The sequence below is a fragment of the Protopterus annectens genome, chromosome 12.part0, assembly GCF_019279795.1.
Source record: "Protopterus annectens isolate FY-2018-M chromosome 12.part0, PAN1.0, whole genome shotgun sequence".
In the NCBI taxonomy this organism is placed as follows: domain Eukaryota; kingdom Metazoa; phylum Chordata; order Ceratodontiformes; family Protopteridae; genus Protopterus; species Protopterus annectens.
This window is the reverse complement of record NC_056746.1, coordinates 1,271,498,523-1,271,524,927: the sequence shown is the minus strand read 5'-3', so window position 1 is coordinate 1,271,524,927 and position 26,405 is coordinate 1,271,498,523.

Below are 26,405 nucleotides of genomic sequence, written 5' to 3'. Positions count from 1 at the left end.
AACGTGAGAATAGCAATTAGGACAAAATATAAGGCTTATTGGGGGGCATAATACAAGGAGACTAAAAAAAAAGACAACAAGGCTGGTGAGGCTGCAAAGATAAAGGTAAGGTGAGTTAGCAGAATGAATTTAAAAGATAAGTAAAGGCATTTTGTGTACATAAAGAAAGAAAGGTGAACAAAACTGGTGAGGAAGATCAGAGAAACTGGTACTGAGTGAATACTTTGTTTCAATCTTCGCAAAGAAAAGCAACAGGGAAGTACCATGCTAGGATAGAGGAGGCACTACATGGGTGTAGTGGTGGACAGAGCCAAGATATACAGGAAGATGGTATACAGGGAACTGAGTGCTCTTCGAGAAGATAGAGAACAAGGACCAGATTGGATACCTCCAACAGTCCACAAAAACTTAAAGTGTGTTTACAGACTGTCCATAGATCTTCGACACAGCACTGGCAGTTTACATATACCAAAAGGGGAGGTAGCAGAAAAGAAATCTAGGAAACTATAGGTCTATTAGTTTAACAACAGTATAAGAAAAAGCCACAGAGAAAATCCTGAGGGAAAGAATGGAAGCATTTCCATAGGGTAATAATCTACAGGGAAGCAACCAACATGGGATCACTAAAATGAGATGTTGTGAGGCAAACAGGATCCAATTATGACTGAGTTATAGAACAGGCTGATAGGGAGACTAACAGTAGCCGTGATCTATCTGCACTTCAGTGAGGCCTTTGGCCTGGTCTCACACAAGTTGCTGAAAGGAAAACAGGCTGGGTTGGTATAAGACAAAGACTGAGGAATTATACAACTGCATGGATGGCTAGTAGGAAAAAAGGGTCATGGTCACTGGGACCATAACAAGAAACTGGGAAGTCTGCCCTGGTCCAAAATTCTTCAGTGTCTTTGTCTTGGACATAGCTGAGAGAACAAATAACAAGATTAGCCTGTATGCTGACATCAGAAAGACAGCTGAAGTGGAGGATGAGAAAAGGGTCTTGCAAAGGATTTGGAAAGGCTTTTAAAGTCAGCGAGAAGGCTGCAGCTGAGGTTTAGTGTAAGCAAATGCAACATTCTTTGCTTGGGCCACTACTACCCTTTTGTGAAGTATTAGCTGGAGAGTTCAGCACTTGGCAAAACAACAAAAAAATGATCTCTGGATATTGATTTCCACTGGATTCGACCACTATGATCAGAATAAGAGCGCAGTAGCAAAAGTAACCATAATGTGGGGGCATATCCTCAGGAGTACAGACTTCAGGAGCAAAGACATAATGCTCCCACTCTACAGCGAATTGGGTCAGATTACAATCCTCAGGTCGGCAAGCAATTCTGGAGCCCACATAAGGAAAGCAACATAACTCTATTAAAGGGAAAACAGAGGAAAGCTACCAGAAGGTGTGTGAAATGCAATGGAAGGATTATCACTAGAATGTAAAGGAGCGAGAGCACTTCCCAGCTGAGACAAGATGGGACGGGAGGCATTATATTGGTGTACAAGGTCATGTCAGGGAAATATGAAGAGGTCATTCTGAACAAAAAGGACAGAAAGAGGAGAAGAGGGCACACACAGAAGATTGTAAGGACTGACTAGTCCCTGGTTCTTCAAAACCCTTTTATTTTCCAGATAGAGAGAGAGAGAGAGAGAGTTATGAACCCATGAAATGAACTACTTGAATGGGTGGTGAATCTGCAGAGGCATTTAAGATGGTTTGGAGAAGGTGAGAAAAATATGGATAAAGGAAAGCGATTAAATAACTTAAAAACTCTGAGTAGTCACATCTGTTTGTCTCTTGCTGTTAGGCAAATGTAATGTAAAATGTGAAGTTTTATCACATTTTTTTTTATTTTAATTTGCTAAATATGGGTACATGCACACAAACAAAGGTGGCATATAACACACATGCACACACAGACATATATGGGCACAAAACTGACATACATTAGAAGTATTTTGAAACTAGAGTACCTTAAACAATAGCTGTTTATCACATTTTAAACCATTCTGTTAAATTATTTCTTTAAACAGTTTTACACTACACCCAACAGATGATAATGTTTGTCTTTCTCAATGTTTTTCTACCCTAGGGCCTGGTACATTACTCAGCAATGTGTTTACTTTGGCAGTTCTAAAATAAATTTAACAATATTACTATAGCAAATATTCATTGTTTAATGCATACTTTAGTTCTCATGTGAGCAACATCCACATGTACAAGAAAAGAGAACAAGAAAGCAGAAGTCAGTTCCTTCCTCGTTTCTGTTAAATAATAATACAATCTGTATCAGGACACCATTTTCTTCCATGATTTTCCCAGAAAAGTTTAATTTCAGATCCCCCAGTGATTGAAAAAAGAAATAAATTAACACTAGTCACTAGTGTGACAACTGGGGAAATACATTTTAAAAATTCTATGTAAACATCCATTAAAAAAATAAACTTTAAATTTCTTTTCAGTCTGCTAGTCAATATTTTATTCTCAGAAAATTACTGCACATTCTTATATATGGCTCTTTGAAATATGCTGTAGGAAACTGCACTGGAAATTATTTACATAAAGATGATAAAATGCTTCCCCTAGGATGTATTCCTAATTATTTATGATAACATTTTGCAAGGGAGACCTCAGATATACCTGTTGTACCCTTGAAAAGTTTTAATCTCATTTCATTTCACACACTCACAATTTATTTACTAAAATAACATACAAAACATTATCATATTTCTGCTCAAATTATATTGAGCCAACCTTATTTGTACAACTCATATGATATCTTAATGAAAACTATAGGGATATCCTTAAAAACTGTCTTCTGTGCTGCTTGCATTTAGTCTGCCACTTTGTTAATGCACAGAGGGTTCCATATGTTTGCCTAAATCTACACGGAATCATATTCTTCCTTTACTTTGCTGGTACCTGGCGAACAGCTCTACGTTTAGCATCTCAGGCAGCAGTACATATGGCCCATTGTCAAGGTGGTCGTTACATTCTTCCTTTGTTGATACAATAGCAAACCAGCGCATTAGTTCATGCAACTCTCTCTCTTTACAACCCATACATTACCATCCTTACCGAAATCTGGTTGAAACCACATATACCAGGCACAGAAATCCCCCCCCCCCCCAGCCACGATATTATTAGAGCTGATAGACTAGAAAAGACTGGAAAAGAAGGGTGGTGTGGCAATTCTCTTCAAGAATTTACTCAAATTTCAACCTGTAAACTTAAGTTTCACTAACATAAACAATGCAGGGCTACTCCTAACTAGATTACAACTAAACCAAAACAAACATATATGTGTAATAGCTGTCTACATTTCTCCAGGGAGCAATTCCTCTACAATCGAAGACATTCTCCAAAATTTTACAAACACTATAACACAGGAAACCATTATTTCAGGAGACTTCAATTCTGACTGGATGACATGTAATTCAGACAACCCCAATAACTGCTTAAACCTCCATGGCTTTTCTCAAATGATTCATTACCCTTCTAGAACTGATAAGAAAACAAATAAACAATCTATTTTGGACTGGTTTTTAACTAATAAACCCCACTATTGCCTAATAGCTGGGTGTCTACCAGATCACTTAAGTGATCAGTTTGGGACCTACTTACTAAGAAACCACAGTACAAAACTAATCAACTATCGCCAAGTCCGTAACAAAAAATTCTTGAGAAAATGGACTGGTCCCCTCTTAAGCAACTACCCCTAGATGTTGCTGTACAACACTTCAATGACACCTTCCTTACTATTCTAAACAGAATTGCACCTCCAAGAACTGTTCATGTTAAGACTAACTATACACCATGGTTAACCTATGAGGCTCGAACTCTCCTGAAACAAAGAGACAAAGCATGGCAATCTTGAGCTAAAATAGAACCCTCCAAAACCATATCACTTACCAGCAGCTTAGAAATAGTGCCAAACACCAAATTAAATTAGACAAACAACACTACTATTCTAATTTGCAATGGGAACATAGAACAAATCCACAAAAATTCTGGAACACAATCAATAACATACTTCACCCTGGTCAAACCACACACCACCAACTTACCTGATAATACTAACAATATTACTGAACAATTTAACATCTTTTTCACTGAAAGTGTATTTGCTCTGACTAAGAATAACAAATCTCTCACAATACTAACACCCAGGACACCAAACAATGTTGCTGATTCATTCTCATTTCAAACAGTCACAAAACGAACTATTGCAAAATTATTAAAGAAGTTGAAACCCACCTCTCTGGCAGCAGATAACTTGCCAGCAGGATACCTAAAATTAACAGCAGATGTTATTTCCTTCCCTGTGTCAATTCTTATAAACCACTCTATAACAGAACAGTATGTCCCAACTAATTGGAAAATTCCATACATTACACCATTACACAAAGGAGGTAAGTTAACAGAATTAGCAAACTACTGGCCCATTGCTATACTTTCAGCACTTTCTAAAATTCTGGAAAGATGTATTCACTTCCAACTTCTTAAACACCTGTTAAACAATCTCCGCTCATCATCACAGCATGGATTCTGACCACAGCACAACTACAACTCTTCTAAGTTTCACTAACGCTATAAATAAATTCAGAGATGATGGCAAAATAGTGTACTCAGTGTTTTTGGACATGTATAACGCATTTGATACAGTTTCCCATCGTAAGTTACTGTCCACTCTAAAAAATCTCATTATCAACTGTGATGCTGTCAACTGGTTTCAAAGTTATCTACCTAGCCACCAGCAAAATGTGAAACAGAACCAGGATCTATCCTCACTCCTTCCAGTTGCACTTGGGGTCCCTCAAGGTTCAATACTGGGGCCCCTCCTTTTCAGCATTTTCATAAATGAACTTAATACTGCCTCCTCTCAAGTATTATACAATACACAGATGATTCAACCCTCATATGTGCAGCATCCACAATAACTCAACTTCATACAGTTACACAAAAGGCTTTTTCAGATATTGAAACTTGGCTAGCAAATTTACAACTCATTCTCAACCCTAATAAAATTAAACTTATGATCTTTCATCCATCTAAACCTGCTACCCTCCCATCTAACTTTTATATCACTGCCAGCAATAATATTAGGATCTTCCTAGATTCCCAAACAAAACTATTAGGTGTTATAATCGACAACAGACTGAAATTTGACATACACAGTTCTAACAAAAAGTTCATAAGAAAATAGGAACAATGTATAGAAGCAAAAAATTCTTAACAGACACTGCAAGGATTTCCATAGCTAGAACTCACCTTCTCTCCTCACTTTTATATACCCCCCCCCCATACTCACCAATCTCAAAAAGTCAGAACTAAGTAAATTGGAAGCATGTTACAGTAAGACTGCCAAATTTGCAACAAATTCCACACATTCAATGCATCACTGTCAATGCTTAAAAAAATCTTCCTTGGTTACCACTACCTCATGTTCTGAACCATATCCAATTAATAATTGCTCACAAAATAATGCATAATCCTGAAAATATACCTTCTCTAAAAAATCTTCTACAACCCTACTCTAACATTTGTACTCTTCGATCATCTAACAAAGACTTACTCCAAGTATCCAAAGTATCCAACACAGCAGGCAACTCTCTTTACTCTAACTTTGTTGCAAAAAATTGGAATACCCTTCTACATAGCATTAGATCCATAAGCAACCTTAACTGATTCGCAATATCTGTCAAAAGACACATATGAATCTTGGCTTTGTGCATATAATACTCCAGGTTGAATAATAACATAAACATTACTTATACATTTTTTCTAAGTATTACCTCTATTAACCTATCTCGTACAGCAATACTACTCCTGTATAAATAGTTACATTCTTACCTACAATGCTCAACTGAAGTTTTATTAACTATTCTATACTTGCTTAAGTGAATCTCTTTACCTAGCTTCCTAACTTATGGTATGCTCTTCCACAAACATAAATTAAGACATGGATTGTTGTCATCTGTCAAGTGTTTAATACCTTGTTCTACTTAACTATTGTGTTTATTTTTTTTACATTATTATCTTTCAAATGTGTTTACATTTATTCTGTTAGCATTATATTATTCTTTTGTGATGATTTGTATATAAATTATGACTGGAACTTTTCTCCTCGGGCCTCTGCTGACAATGGGCACTGTCCCAGTCGGACCATCCCGGTAAACAAATGTAAAAATAAAAATAAAATAAATAAATATTTTCTAGATATCATTCTTGAGTCTTAGAATAATTTACAAAATATGATAATTGAAATACATAGAACTGCCTATTTAATCCACGGAGCACTACATTAAACCTGTAACTTAACTTTGCTTTCATTTTTACTAATTCTAAGACAGTATTCCAGTTTATCTGACTTCAGACTCAGATTTTCTTTCCATTCATCTTTTTTTCTTATTATTAGACATGCATTGTGCTTTCCGTGAGCTTCTAACTTTTTCATGTTGTGGGGGGAAAATGCATTTTGCTCCTTACAAAATAGGATTGCTTTCACTTCAGTTGATATACCTTCCCAATTAGAATAGTATCCTCATTTGTTTTCAGGAAGTGCCACCTATTTAACATAATTCACTTCTGTAGTTAGGTTTATCCATTGTTTATTTAAGCATAGTTTATGAACTGTTTTAGTTCTATGTAGTACATATTTAATACATACCAAGAGTATCATCCAAATATCCATCTAACCATTTCTTAAACCGCTTGGCCTTTTGACTGCTTTACTGGTAACAAGCATGAAAAACATGCGTTAGATTTGCCTTTCCCCAGAAAAGATCTCCATTTTATTATGTTGATCCTGCAGGCAAGCTTAGAAATATAATGTTTTCTTGTTTTTTATGTTCCATAGGGCCTGCTCTCAGTGGCCTATGTCAGACAGGCTTCCAGTGAGATGAATTAGGGAGGCATTCTCACCAGGTGCCTAACCACATTAGCTGCTTCCCTTTATCCCAGCATAGCAGTTGTTATACTCAGAGATCATCGCACATAGCTGAGTTTTTCCCTCTATCAAGGTGTAAGCCCCTCTACTCTTCAAAAGAATGTAATTTCTGCTACTTTTATACATGATCGCATCTATTCATCCACAACACAAAGCTGATGATTATAGATGAGTGGAGGACAGGGACAAAACCTGGCAATTAAGCCAGACCTCCATCCTATGACACTCTTCATACATCACTACCACAGCTCGGTGTAATATCTATAGCAGCTCCTGTGATCCTCTTACCGTCACTCATGAATAAACCACCAGATGCACTTCTGCTTCTCCAAATAAGGTAGTTCTCCATCACCTGCAGAAAATAATCCACTCTTTTATTTTTTTGGGGGGCGGGCATGACCTCTGATTTACCGATGCTAACTTTCATTCAAGCTGTTGTACACTCAGCAAATTAGCATGGCAGTGTTTCACTGGCAGGGTTTCATTCATTATTGGAATTAACCAGAAAATCACTAAGCCATGCTAACTTGTTGTGCAACACCAAGCACTGCATAATTTGTTTACTCTGAATAAAGATACAATTCTGTGAACTCCAGACTAAATTCTATAAAACCTTGGCTGCCATAAGACATTTTGCCCATAAAAATCATGAACAGAACAGGAGACAAGACACACTATTAGTGGAATCTTCTCCTTGCCATGAATGTATCTGCTGCAACTTCATGAATGCAGGCACAACTATTAGGTTCATAGGTTCATAGGTTCATACTAGGCTATCTGCCCTAGGGCATTTATAAGCCTAGCCAGAGTGTATGTGGCTTACACCACCCCTTAGGATGAGAATACTACGCCCTTTAGGGTTTAGTACACTATGCCTCTGTGTAGTAGTGACACAGAGATGACCCCCGGGGTAAACCTACGATCTCCCATCCACTCGTCGAGATTTCTCTTGAATAGAGTCAGTGAGGGGCTCTGCCTAACATGGACTGGGATTCTGTTCCAGAGTGTAGGGAGCCTCTGGGTTATGAATCTGTCCCTCCAGCACGTTCTATTTATTTCTGTGTTGAGGTTTAAGTCACTTGTTCTCGTGGCTCTGATGGATTTGGATTTTCTAAGGTGGAGCATGTCCATTAATTCAGGATTGGACATGGCCTTGTACATCAGGCACAGATCACCTCTGAGTAAGCGGCATGCGACTGAATAGAGCTGGAGTTTTATCAGTCGGGCAGCATATGACATATGTTTAAGACCCTTTATCCTCTTGGTGAGGAACTTTTGGGATCTTTCCAACTGCTGCAGGTGTCGGGTGAGATACATCCCAAATGGGGCATTGTACTCAATCATTGGCCTGATAAGAGAAGAGTACAGGGGCACAATGACCTCTCTTGATCTAGATGTGAAACCCTTCATGATAAGGTGGGCAATATAGAAGGTCTTCCTAACCACTCTGGCAATGTGAGTGTCAAATGAGAGGTTACTGTCAACCTGGGTCCCTAGGTCCCTGATTACCTCTTCCGTACTTAATGGATTACCGCCTATGTGGTAATTTGTCGGTACCTTGTTTTTCCCAAAGGGTATGACTATACATTTTGTGGCGTTCAGCTTAAGGCCATGGCTCTGGCACCAATTATCCATTTCTATGAGGCCTCTCTGAAGGATATTTGTGTCCGCTGGAGTATCAATTATGGCGCCCAGTTTGCAGTCATCTGCGAACTTTGTCAGCCACAATGCTCCTATGTTTGCCTGTACCTCGGAAAAATAAATGCCAAACAAGAGGGGTCCCAGGACTGAGCCCTGTGGGACACCGCTTGTGACTGGCTTAGAGTCTGACATAGCTCCAGCAACTCTGACCCTGTGGGTTCTGTCCTTGAGCCAGTTTGCAACCCATCTTGTGACATATGAGTTTATATTTAAGCTGGTGAGTTTGTCTATGATGCCCGAGTGGGGTATTGTGTCAAAGGCTTTTGCAAGGTCAAGGTAGGCTGTGTGAACTGCCTTGCCCTCATCAATGGCCTTAGTGACTGTTTCAAAAAAGTCAACCAAGTTCAAAAGGCAGGATCTGCCCTTGACAAAGCCAAATTGGGTAGGATCCAATGTCTGTAGGTCCCCAATGTCTTTGTTTATGAGTTCCATAATGATCCTCTCCATAGCTTTGCAGACCAGGCTCATCAAGCTTATGGGGCGGTAATTTCCAGGGTCCGTAGAAGCACCGCCTTTGTGAAGTGGGACCACTGTTGTCGTACGCCACTCTTTGGGTACATATCCTGTAGTAAGGCTAAGATTAAACAGCAGCCTTATGTGTGGGTTTAGTTCCTCTTGGAGTTCATGTAGCACACAGCCCGGGACACCATCTGGTCCCATTGATGCTGTGTTTTTAGCTTTAGAGAGGGCGGCTCTCACCTGGGCATCTGAGATGTTAGGGAGGCTACACTCTGCTGGGATGGTTATTTCTCCTTTTGGGGGGGGGAGGAGAAATTTGCACTGAACCTGTCTGCCAGAATGTTGGCAATGTCAGTGGGTTCAGTGTATTTTGTGTCATTTTGGACTAACTCTGAGCATATCTGGGAGTTTCCACCCAGGTTTCTAACATAGCTAAAGAAAGCCTTGTGATTGTCTTTTGTGTCTTTTGCGATTTTTCTCTCAAAGTTGGCCTTGGATGATTTTATGAGTGATTGTAGTTTTTTGCTAGTACTGATCATAGATGCTTTCCCTTTTAGGGATTTTGCTCTGTCATGTAGTAGCTTCCTCCTCCTGTTGTAAAGTTTGTTTATGGCTGGGGTCCACCAGACCGGGCGGGATTGCATGATCCATGCATTCTTGAAGGTGCCCATAGAAGGCATTTGCAAAAGATTCAGCAGTGTGGGTTGTGGTTTCCACTGGCCCAGGGGCCTTGAAAGATACCACTTCAGTCTTAAGAAGTGTGAAGTTTGCTTTTGAGAAGTTCTTCACTATGGTCTTTTGTGCAGGGGGTGGGGGTGGGATGTGGATTTCCAGTGAGATTAATTTATGGTCTGATCTTACCAAAGAGGGATGTACTTCTGGTGTGGAGCATTTTGTCCCCATGTTTGTGATGATCAGGTCTAGTATATTGTCTCCTCTTGTGGGAATGGTGACTAGTTGTTCCATTGCATTTGAGTTTATGAATTCTAGGAACCTTTGGGCTAGGGTGTTGGGGCTTGAGTAATGTTCCCAGTCTTTGTTTGGGTAGTTTAAGTCTCCCAAAATGATGGTATTTGAAGAGACATTCATACTCTCCAGTGTCTTCAGGAAGGCTGTGTGGGGTTCCTGAGTTTGAGAGGGTGGTCTGTAGCATGCTACAAACTGTAAGGCAGTTTTGCCTATGGTTAGTTGCACCTGGATAGTTTCCGATGCTTCGTGCATTGCCACTAACCTGGAGGTGTGGGTATCTTTGATAAAAATGGATACTCCCCCTCCTTTTGTGGTTCGGTCCAAGTTTTGGGCCGGAAAGCATGATATGAGGTAAAACCTGATAGTGCTGGGGTGCTCTCAGGAGCCTTGAACCAGGTTTCAGTCACTGCACAGACATCGATGTTCTCCATACTGAGGAGGGCTTCGAGGGCGTGCATCTTGAGGTTTAGACTTCTGGCATTGAGCAGCATTACCCTTAGTTTTTTTCCACTTGTGTTTTCTAGGGAGGTAGGTTTGTCATTTGAGCCTTGCCTAAAAAAGGCACTATGGGGGTGGCAAGAGCCTTGGCCAATATCCAGAAGCCCAGGGGTGACAGGTGCAAGCCATCCCTTGCGAAGCAGCGTGACTTGTCAAGCATGTCATCCCAAGCAGACAGACACTGGATCCCCTTAGAATGACACCAGTAATTAAGCCAATTGTTAAAACTGATCATTTTGTCTTTGTACTGTGGCATCATTCTTGGTGAGGGTAAGATGCTGCTCAGGGTCAGGGTCATACCGGCCTGGGCTACATAATCAAAGAGCTCCTCTATGTCTCTTTTCATGTAGTCCAGGGAGGTACATCTCAGGTCGTTCACACGGGCATGTACAATGACTGAGTCATATTTCTACTTGCTGTGGAGTGATCTGAGTGCTTGCGTTATGTGGCGGATTCCAGCTCCCGACAGGCAGCTTACTGTGACCCTCTCCTTGTTCAGTCTGGTGAGCGGGATGTCAGTGTGCCTGACTATGGAGTCACCTATTACAAGTGTTTTTCAAACACAGTGACTATATTGTAGAAAGCAAGGATCCTGGGTCACTGTACTGTTGTAGCATGTCTCACAGGATCACCACTCATTCTAGTACAAATTCTGGCCTAAAACAATAAAACAATGTGACAAAACTAAGAAACTTAAGGCCCACTCCCTGCTGTACTGCTTTCATAGTAGTTGAACATGTCAAAACAGAGTACTGCATGCTTTTCCTCTGAATATTTAAATGTGGTCATTCTTCATAATTGACTGTAACTGTCACACTATGATGACTATGTCTTGTGTTTATATTGCAGCACTTTGTTTCTCTTTATGACATCTGTGTGGTAGATATAAGGCTCCTGTATCTTCACTGTTATTTGGCTCCCTTGTGTGATGTATGCTCTGCATGCCTCCAACAAGCTTTTGTTTCTCTGTGTCACCCTGAAGAGTTTCAGGTGTGCTTGGTGCTTATCCATGTGCTAAAACGCATGGTCAGGGTCTGCTACAGCTACAAACATATGTATATGTAAAGAGGGGTCCGGACTATGAGGACTACCGTAGCAATGCAGTTTTGCACATGACTATTTATTACCGTTAGATTTTAGGGTACCTGTTATTTCAATGCAGCAAAGATGTACCTGTGTTACCCACTACATTCCTTTACCTTAAAAGTTACAATGACTTTGATTCTGTGCAACTGCGTTGATCCCTTCCCTTGGCGTTGTATTGCTGGGAATTGGCTATGTCAGTGCTTTTCACTTTGCACCATGAATATGCAGAAACTCAGAAAGCTCTTTTGATGGTTTGGTACTTTATTATTCTGAGTTTCTGAGCCATACATTACACTGGCATTAGTAACTTTCACAAGTATAGATCAGTCATTCGAGGATCAGAAATGTTATGATTCTCAGTTTAAAGTTTCTAAAAAGGGATCTTGAAGTCAAAATGTTGCCATACTTATTAATTTTGGTTTGCTTCATCTGTACTTTTTTGTGCGTGAACAAAAGCAGATATGTTGTTTTAGGAATGTACATGTGTAATAATTTGTTGATAACAAACAGTGCCATGATCTTCTCTAGTAAAAAGTATAATGAAATCTGAGTTTTTTGTCCGATGTACCACAGAAGCAAAACTGTTAAAACGTTTGATTACAGGTACACTATTATGAAATAAAGATGTATGGATATGTAGCCAACAGCACAATATAGGTTTATATGCATTCTGTATAAACCCTTGGAAATAACCATGTATTTTCATATTTCGTTGGATTACATGTTTACAGCATATCTAGATGAATACCACAAGTTTATTACACCTTAATTTAGTGCAGAAGACTAAGGCTATGGACTGTTAATAAGATGCTACCTGTAGTCTAGGGTTTGATTCCTCTACCCTACCTACATTTCTCTACTGTGGGACTCTGAGCAAGTCACTTATCCAGAGAGTGCTCTGGGATAATAGAAAAAATACTCTGTTCTCTTCATTCAGTACCCTGGACTACATTAGTAACTACCTATTAAGTGTATAACATTAATATTATATGATATTAAGTGCTTAGCACTAGTATACAATTCGGTACAATCTGAAGTACACATTACTACAGTTAATGCTTATTCTATTTTCTATATTCATGCATAGTTTGAGATTGCAAACAGAAAGATTAGCTAGTGTATGTACAGCAATTTCAAACAAACATTACTCCAGAAAATAGGATGCTTTCCCACTGTATAGACAGCTAGCAAAATCCCCTTTGGAATATTCTGAGAAAGCCAGGAGATTCAGTCTCCCACAGACACAGAATGGAAGATATTTAGAGGAACATGACTGAAATGTTACCATTTCTGTACCAGACGCTACATGGAGAAATGACCAAAGAAGCTTAATATGAATTTCCAGAGCTAAGGAGGTGAATAGGACAAGTAATTTCAAATAATACTATAATGAAGCAAATAGTCTAATATGGAATCATATTCTGCAAAAGATATGTGAGAACAAGCACTAGCTAAAAATACCAGGAAGGGCTGGAGGCTAAAAGGGTATTTAGGAATGAATTTAATTTTACATAAATAGCAGGGGATACAGGAAAGTCTTTATGAATAAGTAAAGAATTCAAAAAATGTGAGAATATAAGAAAGAGTGGGTCCCATGAGAAATGTAATCTTTATCATATGACTACCTTATGTTGTTTTTTATTTCCTTCTCACTGTTAATATCTATCAGATTTTAAGTCTTCAGTTTGCTATGCTACCTGTATATAAGACTAAGCATCGTAATTGCACTCTTATTGTATACAATGTCACTACCTGCTGCTACTGTAAGAACTGTCTTCTAGAAGCACTGTTATACAAGATTATTGGTCTTGTCTCCCACTTGACCAATTTAATCTGTTCTAGTCTTTTTACTGTTATGAATGTCGGTTACTATTTGTTTCTTTATTTATTATACAATTTTCCTTCTACTAACAAAATAGTTTACTAACAATGGTGCTTTTCTCCCCGGGCCACCACTGAAAAAGGGTTTTATGTCCAGTCAGACTCTCCCGGTAAACAAATGTAAAATAAATAAAAATAAATAAATTAATGACATAGAATTAACTGATGCTCAGAATATTGTAACTGAAAGATCACAGTGTTGGTTTAAGTGAGGATGGAGCCAGATGGAGCCAGATAACAGGGAAGAGAGTGTAACAGTTATCCCTTTCTTTCTTTTCACTGAGTTTGTGTGATCTCAAAGTTTTCATACATATATATATATATATATATATATATATATATATATATATATATATATATATATATATATATATATATATATATATATATATATATATATATATATATATATATATATATATATATATATATATATATATATATATATATATAGTTCCCCTTCAGAAGCCAGAACGATCATAACCTCGAAATTCATAAGCCTGAGACCAAAAGCCTGAAGACTCAAAAGCCTGAAAACACACAAAATACACATACTGACTTTAATGTGGCTTCACTATTCTTAGCGCTGTGGTGAAAGTTACGGGTTGGGTTCAGGTAAGTGTGCAATTGTTTTTATGTTAGGGTTAGGGGCGGGTTAAGTGAGTTAGGGTTAGGGCGCAGGTTAGGCGTGTGTGGGATATTGACAGACTTTATGGTTAGGGGCAGTTTAACTAAGTTAGGGTTAGGGCACGGGTTTGGTGAGTGCGCGAAAGTGACGGACCTTAGGTTTAGGGTTTGGGTTAAGGTAAGTGGGTAGATAGTAATGTCTTTGGGCTGGGATATTAGCATTATTTGTATTCTGTGTGTTCAGGCTTTTGAGTCTCAGGCTTTTGAGTTTTCAGGCTTTTGAGTTTTCAGGCTTTTGGTTTCAGGCTTATGAATTTCAAGCTTATGATCATTCAGGCTTCTGAAGGGGAACCATATATATATATATGTGTATATATATATATATATATATATATATATATATATATATATATATATATATATATATATATATATATATATACATATACATACATATACATGGGAGTAATCAAGATCCCTGGAGCAAAACAACCCTGATACCACAATGCTTTTGCTGTTCATTGGCACATTAGTTGCAATGAGTAAGAGACTTATTATCAACACACACACACACACACACACACACACACACACACACACACACACACACACACACACACACACACTCAAGCACACCCCATATCACTTACCTGTCTCTGCTGTTAGAAAGTCCAGATGTCTCCTTTCCCCACGCCCATGTAATTCATGGAAGATGACAGCCTGTATTTGCCATACATTTGACATTTGTACTTAATATCCTTCAGGAAATGCATGCTAGGGCATGCCATTTAAGAGGTGGAGTGGTATGTCTAATGTTATCCTTCTGTCCACTTTGCTCAGCACAACATGTTGCAGGCATAACATTGTAAAAAAGAATCTGCCCCCCTCATTTATCAGTTAATGTAATGGGCTAATAGAGTAGTATCATGTGTCAAGGATGAACAGGTCATATCCCTTTTCCTCTATGTTTGTTTTAATTTGTTAATTGTATATTTTTAAACAAACTCCCTGTTGTCTAGCGTTTCCCTCACCCTGATCCATGCCTTGTTTAGTGTCATTAAGACATGAGACATTATAGAGTTATCCTTGTGACTACTGCTTCCCTCACCCTGATCCCTGTCCTGTTTAGTGTCATTAAGACATGAGACATTATAGAGTTATCCTTGTGTCCAGTGTTTCCACCCTGATCCCTGTACTCATAAAGTGCCATGAAGGTATGAAATAAGAGTTACCCCTGGTGATTAGTGCTGCACCTCAACCTTGTACTCATTAAGTGCCTGTTAAGGCACAACAGTATTTTTGGTGGCGACTGACAGATCCCTGTACTAAGTGTTGCCTGTCCTGTCTAATTTTAGGAGTTATATCTAGTGGTTGTTCGTTCCCCCCACCCACTTGTTGTAGGCTCAGCTCATTAGTCTAGGGGTCTGTAGAAGTATGACAACCACCTCATCCATCTCCACATACACACACACACACACACACACACACACACACACACACACACACACACACACACACACACACACACACACACACACACACACACAAAAAAAAACACACACTTAACGTAACCCCTCACAACCCCCTACTGCTACCTGCCAGGCAGATATACATTCTTACATGTACTAATATGCACAGCCCCTTGCATAGACTTATGTATATACCTCCTAACTGTACTTTACCATTAGATTCCTCATAATGTACCTCTACCAAAATGGAAAAACCCAACCTTTTGGCCATGTTCATTACCATGATGAGCAAGAAGGGGCTTTGCTGATTTACACAGTAGACTGATTTTATGAATCACTTGGAATGTAGATGCCTTCCCAGATGCAGTTTTACTGGAGAGAGCGTATGACTAATTAGCATATGCCTCTCCCCTGTACTGACACATTAGCATACAGCATGGCCATGATGACTGCCCAACACAGTGTTGCATGTTTTTGTGCAAAAGTACTGAGATAGAGGTGTCTTGAAATAGAAAAAGCTGACCTCAAGGTAGTATTAATGAATTGCTTTAGATGTATGCATGTATTTACATATAGAATTACACTTTTAATTTAATCTTTTCTGGCTGAGTTAGTACCACTAGGCTAGAAGCATCTTATTAGGGGAGACCTGAGGTGGTTTTACTCCACTAGCAGAAATTTGGCCAGGGAATCTGGGAACTTTCCCTGTTCATTAGGAGAGTGTTTGTTCTGGTCCTAGCACAGTAGAAGCTGGAAGAATGGCATTCAAAGAATCCAAGATGGCAGATAGCACAGAGGTGAATGCAGGTGCTGTGGTGTAATTACATGATAAAGAGGAGTTGTTTCAGCAAAGCTTGTCAGCTTCAGCTAGAGCAAATGATTATAAAATGATGGATGTATTCTTACAAACCTACAGTCATGAGGGCTGTGAGATGATCTTTAGAGTGAACTGCTAATGCACAGCAAGCCAGAGAGTGGCAAAGGTGTTTCTTGTGGTGAAATTATGGATACAATTCATTCAGAGAAATCTGAATTCAGTCTAAAAGAAGGCAGTCTAAACAAGACATGGTCTGCTGAAACTATTAAGGACAATGCAGAGAAAGTGATGAGAAAGAAACAGAAAAAAGAATATCACCAATCAAAGGAAATTCATTTTAAAAATCCAGAATAAAAAGAAAATAAATGGTCAGGTATAACATTTGGGATAATTTCATGGTGCTATTAGATGTAAAGGCTCATGAGTTAAGAGCTTTTATTCTTATTCATAGAGACATTTTGTGAAATTATATTTGAAACTACGTCATGCAAAGCTTTTTGGGACAGCATAGAAATAAAATGAACTGTAATCCCTGGAATTCATATGTGGCTAAGATAATTCATAGGGAAGCAAAAAAATATATTGAACTGAAGTTGGAAAAGAGACTTTGAAAATACATGTAAGTAAGCTATGTAGTGAAGTCATGGACATTAGTAAAGTGTATGATGATAGAGGATTATAGACTGGTGGACGGGACTCTCATGATGTATTGAAAATGAAAAGTCTACATTTTTTTTATATTCCTAGTATGATTTGTAGAAGGAAATAGGGTGTAGTAAAATAAGAAATTATAGAATGATAATGAAAAGAAAAGAATTATACAAAATGGAAAGATGACATTTATGTAATAAAAACTGGTCTGGTCTAAGTGGTGCCTCTTTCAAAAAAAAAAAAGGAATGTTTTTTAGAAGGGCAGCCAGATGTAAGAAAAGCAAATTAAAGGACAATGTGTATAGATGCTTTAAAAGATGTTGAAAGAAATGATAGAAAATGTTTTCTGACAGAATGGATAATTTATGAAAATAATTAAGAGAAAAGGAGCTATTATTTAAATAAATATATTACTAACAAGGTACGTGATAAGAGTTGTCAGCTTACCTGGGTAGTAGAGTTAAAGAAAATGCTCTTATAATGAGAGAAATGAAACATTATAGAGGAAAGGCAAGAAGGTCTCAGGAACAAATTATGAACAGTGTAATAAATTATGTAAAGAAAATGTTTAAAGATAAATAGAATTTACACAACAAAGAATGGAATGTTAAAAAATTATCAGGCATGGAAAATAAAAAAATAGAATTGAAGTTTCCTTATATAAATTTGATAAACATTTGGGTGAGTTAATATACACTCATGTGCAGGCCAGGCTGGAATAGGATACCAATCCAATAAGAATTTTACAGATTACCAGAAAAATACTTCTTTAAAATTATGGACAAGTGGTTAAAGGAAGGTTTTATGCATAAAGATTTATGCAGTGATATATCAAAACTGGAGACCTATTGTATTCAACAATGCAAGATTTTTTATGAAAACAATCCGGAAGAGAATGGAAAGTGAAATGAAAAAATATGGAAGAGGGTATGTATAGTTTAAAAGGGAAAAATGTCAGGAATTGTTATTACTAGTATGGGAAATTGTGGATGATGTTATACACAGGGAAGAGGAAACAAAGGTTATGATAGAAGACTTAAATCATTTGTTGCAGCACAACATGAACTTTTGTAGATAATTATGAGAAAATATAACATTATTGAGAAAATTAAGAACCTTTATTGTTCAGCATATGACAAAAATAAAGTAAGAATTTTAGTGAAAAAATAATTAAGCAAAGAAATAAGAATGGGATATGTCAAAGATGTCTCATGAGTAGTATACTATTTACATCATTTGTGAATGTATTAGAGACGTAAATATACATATGAAACATGTTATTTATATTAATAATGAATGACTTATGCAGATATTATACTGATTACAAAAAACAAAATCTGGATGAAAGAAGTAATATGTTACCTATATGAATGCTTAAACATAATAAGCAGAAATTTAAATAATGACAAGAGTAAAGGACTGGGTGATATAGTAAAGGTAGCAGGAATATCTTTTCTTGTAAAAGAAATTTCTGTGTTAGGTATAAGATTTGGAGGTAAAAATGTAAGTGAGGAACAATTCCTCACAGGAGCTTTGTTGTTTTTAGAAAAACAAAATATAAGTTATCTTTTAATAAAATGGTTCATGTGATTAGTTCAGTTATAACAGGAAGGCAAGCATATTTACCAAGTATTGTTAAGTTGCCAATAATTTATGAAAAAAGAAAAATACAAGCACTTTTTCTTTAATATTGGGTTTGAGACTGAATCCAGTAAAGAGAGGAGTCTTATATGCGGATAAGGAAGATGGCAGTTTAGTATTAATAAGCCCGATGGTGTATGCTACTTCATTGAATTTGTATAGAGTTTTGCTTTAGATAAATGACTAAAATGAAAACTTAATAATAAATCTATTAAAATATAAATATGAGTAATATTGGGATATGTTAAATTCAAAGGAAAGGATATATAAATGATATCATATACCATGAGATATTAACAACAAAAAGCACTTTTATGAAATTAAAAATTAAAAATGATAGGAAAGTGTGGTATAAAAATATCATGATACAATATTATTATATAAATCCTTGAGCTGATTTAATAAATTAAAAAGTTAAAGCTGTAAATATATGAAAAACATGGTGTAATAAGCACGTGGAATGTCAAGATCTTTTATGGAGATTAATGATTAATAAATTACTAGTGAAAGGAAATATGCCATAAAAAATAAGTGAAAGCATTTGTATATATTGTGTGGCAAAGAGCAAACTACAGAACATGTTTTCTGACAATGTATAATGGTTGCAAAATTGGGTGAAAAACTATGTGAAAATTTTTTTTTTGAAGGTATAAACAGGTGGATAACAGAAATATGGATATGATTATGTATGTTAGTAAAATAGATGAAATATTATTTTATGTTATATGGACCATTTGGAATGAAAATATAAATGAAATCAAGTTTAACGGTAAATGAAGATAATATGTTTAAGAAAAATCAGATGGCGTTTGTGGAAAATGGAGTGGGGGGTTAATAAGGACAACGTTAAAAGAAATTCAAATAAGGAAAGTAAGATAATTATGGCTGCATAATAATACAGGAAAAAATGGAAAATTGTACACTGCATAAACTGTAAATATGTAATTTTGGAAATGATGTTGTAAATAAAGATCTATATAATGTTTTAAATAAAGAATCCTTACTTTGCAGTGTCATGGAATCTTTTATATCCATCTGATTTACCACTATCTTAAGCTGATGGGACATTGGTTTAACCTCTCGTCTGAAGGATGACACTCAGGAGTGCAGCACACCCCTCATACTGCACTGCAGTGTCAGCAATTGTTTCACCTGGAGCAGGAAAAGAACTCACAGCCTTCTGCATCTAAGGCAAGTGTGCTACCTGTTGCTCAGATGACACTTCATTTCACATTGATTTAATTTATCTCACGTGGCTGAACCTTCAAACAGTTGCGGCATGTAATCATTGAAATACAGATGAGTAAGAAACTTGCAAATCACTAATATGTTTACTAATGCAGAATTCCTTTAGCAACTGTCTGTACTAACTGAAACAATTCCTTACAACTAAATTTCTATAAATACCAGAAACTACCATACAAAAAATCAAATCTTAAGAATTCAGAAAAAGAAATATGTAAAATACTGCGCCTTCAGACTATCTTAAAACATGTAGTGCTACTACAGTAAGCGGTGAAATCCAGCACAGATGCTTCCTCTCCCCTTTTTTTTTGTTGACTACCGAAATTGGCCCAGATTCATGAAAGCCTACACATCACGTTAAGTTTGTTTGCTCCACAAACAGTGGGGCTTGAACTTTTTGAAGTTCAGCAAACAGCTCTGCACTTTGTGTCCAGCTGCACAGCAAGGGTTAGCAGTGGAGTATGTGCTAATGAGTGAATAAAGAGCAAGAATACATGCTAATGAAGCAAATAATCATGCTGGGGCAATTTAGAAACATATAAAATGGGTGTCTACATGCCATGTTCCCTTTACCCCTGAATTCCAATACTTGTTGGAATACAGCGACAAAGACACTTGAAAATGCTAGTAGTTGCTGTGTTTATCTCATAGGCTCACGGTACAGCGTTTGATTCTTGCCTCTGAAAGGGAATTTGTCTAGGCTTAAAAATGCCCATTATGGCAGCTATCCTAGTAACTTCCTATCAGAATGAGTATGAGCAATCATTAATCTGTAGGTGCAACAGGTTTTAATACAAGGTGCTGGTACTGCCAGACCTTGACCTAGAAGGTGTCTAGTGTTTATACCATGTTTGACCTACCATGGGCTTCATGAAGCAGAAATAATAAACCTCTACAGAGTGGACAGGTTTACCATAACTCATATAGTTAACATCTGCCGTCCTCACATTAGGCCATGTGAAAATCATAGAGAAACTATTCCCAGTGGAAACTAAGGAATATGTAGCCTTACAGATATCAGCAATAGGGAGTTTTCAGACACCCATAGGGGACACAGTGGATCACATACCTCAGCCTCATGAATACACCACCAGTATCTCAGTGCAATGCTGCAACATGTAGGGTAGCATATCAGGCTTCCACATATCGCAGGGGAGAGGTTTACCACCATAGAAAATTCCTATGCCATAGCACATTTACCTCAGGTTCTGGGTTCCATAGACTGTACACACATATTGAAATAAAAGCTCCACCTAGTAAACTGGGAATGAGGTGCATAAACTGAAAAGACTATCACTCATTCCACTGTCAGATCATCTGTTATGCACAAGGTATCATTTATAATGAGTGTGTGTGTGTGCGTGTGTGCAGGTAACGCTGGCAAATTCCACAATTCCCACATATGGCATACAAGTGACCTGCACCTAACGTTTTCTACAGGTAACCTCCCACAATGACATCTAGCAGGGGATGAGGGATATGCACTAGAACCTTGGATCATGAATCCCATCAGGAAACCCACAGAACCCCCACTGAGCAAGGTTACAAAAATGCACTCACTCAGACTAAGAAATATCATAGAGTGTGTTTTTGGTCTGCTCAAGTCAGATTTATAATGAACAGATACAGCTGGAGGTGCCCTACAGTATGAGTTTGCTATCTCTGCCAAAATACTGACAGTCTGTGCCATATTACATAACATTATTGTCAGGAAAGAGATGCAGCAGTGAGAACCAGGGCAAGGATCACAGTTCCAAGGACCACAGGCAGGGCCAGTGGACACGAAAAGTCAGATAAACAACCAACAGCTGCAAATGTTCAAGGCAGATGGAGGTGGGCACAATATGCTATGGCCCTGGCTAAGAGGCAGCAAATAGCTCACACCCTCACTACCTGAGTGAACAACAACAGGGTCAGTATAAGCACATACAGTTTGTAACAGTGATGCATGCAGAAGTACCAACCTTTAACTACCCATGTATTGGATGCCTACTGCAAGTATCAGACAGAGGTAACCCCAGAGTATAAAACATTATCAGCAGCATTAACCGAGGTAAGTACTGAAGTACTGACCCAGTAATGAAGAGGTAAATGATTACTCTCATATGTAAGTACAGTACTTCAATAAAATAAAATGTCGCTCAACTATACAGGAATGTCAGCAGCAACCTATATGATATATGCAATACAGACAAAACAAAACAGGTATGAAGCTATTCAAAGGTATACAATGTCTTTTACCTTCATATGTATACAACCTGTATGTCAAGCCAAAGGAGGATGAACTGAAAAAAAAAACACAAGGAGTGGGTCAATGTCACCATCATCCATATAGATAGATGGTCAAGCATGGGTTTACAACCCGTATAAAGAGAAAATAAAACATAAACGCTTACGACACAAATGAGGCTACACTATCCAAAAGAGGAAACCAAAAGGTACTCATCAAAAGTTTTCATCCTGATTGTCTCTAAATTGATCACGTGTAACATGTACATTTGTACCAGTCTTACTTATACTTGCCTGTCTTGTGTTCGTCTGTATGGAGCTTTTCTCCCCGGGCCTCCGCTGAAAGTGGACATATATCCAGTCAGACTAGCCCGGTCAATACATGTAAAATAAAATAAATAAATTAATAAATATTGCCCCAAAACATATCTTGCCCTGCTCACTACTTTGAATCAGTCATAAAAGTTGTCCAAGTCAGATATGACATGAGAGCCCACGGCGGTCTCAGCATCATCTGCATAAGGGGCTGAGCAAGCAGTCAATCATAATTAATAAGACTGCACTGTTACTAATGCTATTACTACTACGTGTATGAGCATGACAAATGCTAACATCGTTAAACTTAAGCAGGATAAAACAGAAATGCAATTCAGTACATAATCCTGATGAAAGCAGTAATCTGATTAAGCAAGCATTAGCTTTCCACTATGTATATCAGACATAGGTAACCCTCAATTACAAAGAAATGTGCAAAAAACAGGGTACAGTCATCACCATTTGCATGGGGCTGGGTAGTGGATTACAGGAGGGCAAGCCTGACAAAAAAGAAGTGTGCACTTGTGCATGAGTGAGAAATGAGGTTAACAGCAAGTATGCACTGTCAAGGCCAGTAGCTTCAGATATAAAGTCATCAGTATTATAAAATAATATAAGTGTGTGGGTTCCCTATGAAATGTTGGCACTCAAAATGCTGAGTACTGACAAGCTGAAAAAAAATTGCTCTTCTCCTCAAAACTTCTCTTTTGCATGCTCCATCTGAACCACCCCCCTATGGCAAGCCTCCCACACTATATATATATATATATATATATATATATATATATATATATATATATATATATAAATTCTAAATATGAAATCGGTATAAATCAGAGAAAAAGTAATATTCCAAGAAATGGCCTCTTGGATTTACTATATGCAAGTCCATTCTTTCAGCCATTCAGTCTCCATATTTCAAGAGGACGAGTCAGTTCAATGTTGCCACCCCCAACCCCATGATCTACCTCTGCCCGGAGTTGCACTGTTAGTTTTATGACCCTCTCTAGAAGCCAGGGTACTACCCGAACATGAATGATGTCTGCTAGATGAGTTTTTAGAATAGCTATATCCATGAAGATGACCATGAGGTGCACTACATCTGGGTGTGAGCACCTCAATCATTGATGGAGCAGTGGAAGTTGCACCATTATGGGTGAGAGATCTGGCACAGCCACAACCATGTTGGCTAAAGTCTGCTTACATGCATAGGCCATGTGCTGCATGTTGATCCATCCTCAGCAGATGTTCCATAACAGAAAGTCCAGTGTGTCATTCATCTGATCCAAGAAGTCACACACACATAGTTTATGCAGTGTCATATGTCAGAATGTATGTCATGCAGTACTCTGACTATCTCTTCTAAGGCCCTGGTAGAACTTGCCTGTGCCCTACAATGGCCTTGCACATGCCTTGGGTGGCACCAACCGATACACCAACATCAGGGAGAGGGTGCCAGGCATGTATCTTTTGAGCACCTTTGATGACACCCCTGTGTGCTGAAATTCACCTTCATGATGACTAGGGGGAGAATCTACCACCTCTGCAACTGCTGCTACCACATTACACTAATCAACCATGTCCTCCCTTAACTTGTCCAGTTTCAGATGGTTCCACATTATGGCTATGCTTTCAAACTCTGGGTAGGGATGTAGGAGCCATATCTTGTGTGTTAGACATACCCCCTGCAATCCCAGTCTGAGCCAGTTCATTACCACCATCATAGTCAGAGGCTACCAATACTCCAGCAACCACCATCATAGTCAGAGGCTACCAATACTCCAGCAACCACCATCATAGTCAGAGGCTACCAATACTCCAGCAACCACCATCATAGTCAGAGGCTACCAATACTCCAGCAACCACCATCATAGTCAGAGGCTACCAATACTCCAGCAACCACCATCATAGTAAGAGGCTACCAATACTCCAGCAACCACCATCATAGTCAGAAGCTACCAATACTCCAGCAACCACCATCATAGTCAGAGGCTACCAATACTCCAGCATCAGGAGCAGGATCTGCATGGTGCTGGTGGCTGCTTCACCTGTGATTATACTAATAAAATTGAGAAACAGGAGAAATACAAGAACAACTTATCAAAACTATGCTACCTAAGCCAGAATAAAGCAACAATAGATGCAAATGCAAGTAAATATTTGTTTACTAAAATATATTTACAGTTCTATATATAAATGAAAAAAATCTGGTATGGTCATTGAACCTCAATGCCAGATCATCATCATCATCATCATCATCATCATCAACATCATCATTATCATCATCATCATCATCATCATCATCATCATCATCACCATCATCATCATCATCATCATCACCATCATCATCATCATCACCATCCTTTTCCATTCTATACATGGGATTGGAATGTCATGACACCTGTCAACATCTCTTTATTCAATTCCACTCTCCTACCTTCTTTGACATTTATGCCTGACTGTTACAGGTCTTCTCTCACACAATCCATCCACCTCTTTGCTGCACATCCTAGTTTCATCCTGCTTTCTACCTGTGTGTCCCAGATCTTTTTGACCAGATTGTCTTCTGCTTTTTTGGCACATGCCCAAACTACCATAATTTGTTCTCTTTGACCTTTGCTGCAATTGTAGCTACTTTAGCTTCTGCTTCTATGTCCTCATTTGTTGGTCTGTCCCATAGGGTGCATCCTACTGGTTTTCTCAGGCACGTCATCTTCATCTCCTCTTACTTGCACACCTGGTTTGCCTTTACTGTCCAGGTTTCCATACCATACAGTAGTATTGGTCGCATCACTGTTTTTGTACACTTTAATTTTCAGCTTTTAAATTCTTCTGTCATATACTACATCTGACACTCTGTGCCAGTTGGCTGTAGACCCTCAGATTCTAGCTTTGACCTCTCATTAAGACTTCCCTTCTCCTCAACCACCCCTCCCAGATACTTGAAGCTGTTAACCTAATCCACTCTTTCCCTACTATCTCAATTCTCAGCTTCTTCTGAATTCCACCATTTGCTACCATTGCAACTGTCGTATCCATACTCAGTTTCATCCCATGTGCCTTCAGTTTTGCATTCCATTCCCCTATCCTTTGCTGAAGTTCTTGCTCAGACTCTGCCTGTAATGCCACATCATCTGCATACAGCAATTTTGCTGATCTGTCCCCTCTGACCTGTTTGCTAATGTAGTTCATCACTAGTATGAACAGCAGTTGGATCAGAGCTGAACCTTGATGCACACCCACTTTTACTGGGAACCCCTCTGTAGACTAAACACTGTTCATACTTGAGTCATTGGGTCCTTGTACATAGCTTGCACTAATTCTGCCAATGTTTCTGGGACTTCAAGCCACTACAGGACTGCCCAAATCAGCTTTCTTGGGACCTTGTCATATGTTTTATCCAAGTCTAAGAATATCCAGTTGGATTTATTCCTCATTTCTATCTTCTTCTTAACTATCTGCCTCACTGCAACCATTGGGTCAGTTGTGCCAGATGTCCCTAGACAAACAGAACTGAAAGTGACAAAGCTATGATAAGCATTAAGCAGAAGAGGACACTTAGGTAAAATTATTATAACTCTACATTACTTTTATAATATAGATATCACCGGCATACCTAGAGTATCACTACTGTACACCCTGTGAGTACCTTCCAGCTCTGACCCCGTATCCAGTTCAGTACTTCATAACTCCTCTGACCTGCCTAGATCACTCAACATCAATAGGCACTCCTCTGTCTCAGTGGGTAGTGGTTCAGTAGCAGGCCCATTTCCAATAACTTTCCCATCTTATGCAACAGCCTTGGCTCTAGTCATTCAGTTCTTTATCATGTCACTGGTCCTGTGTCTGATAGCCTTGTAGTCATGCCCATAG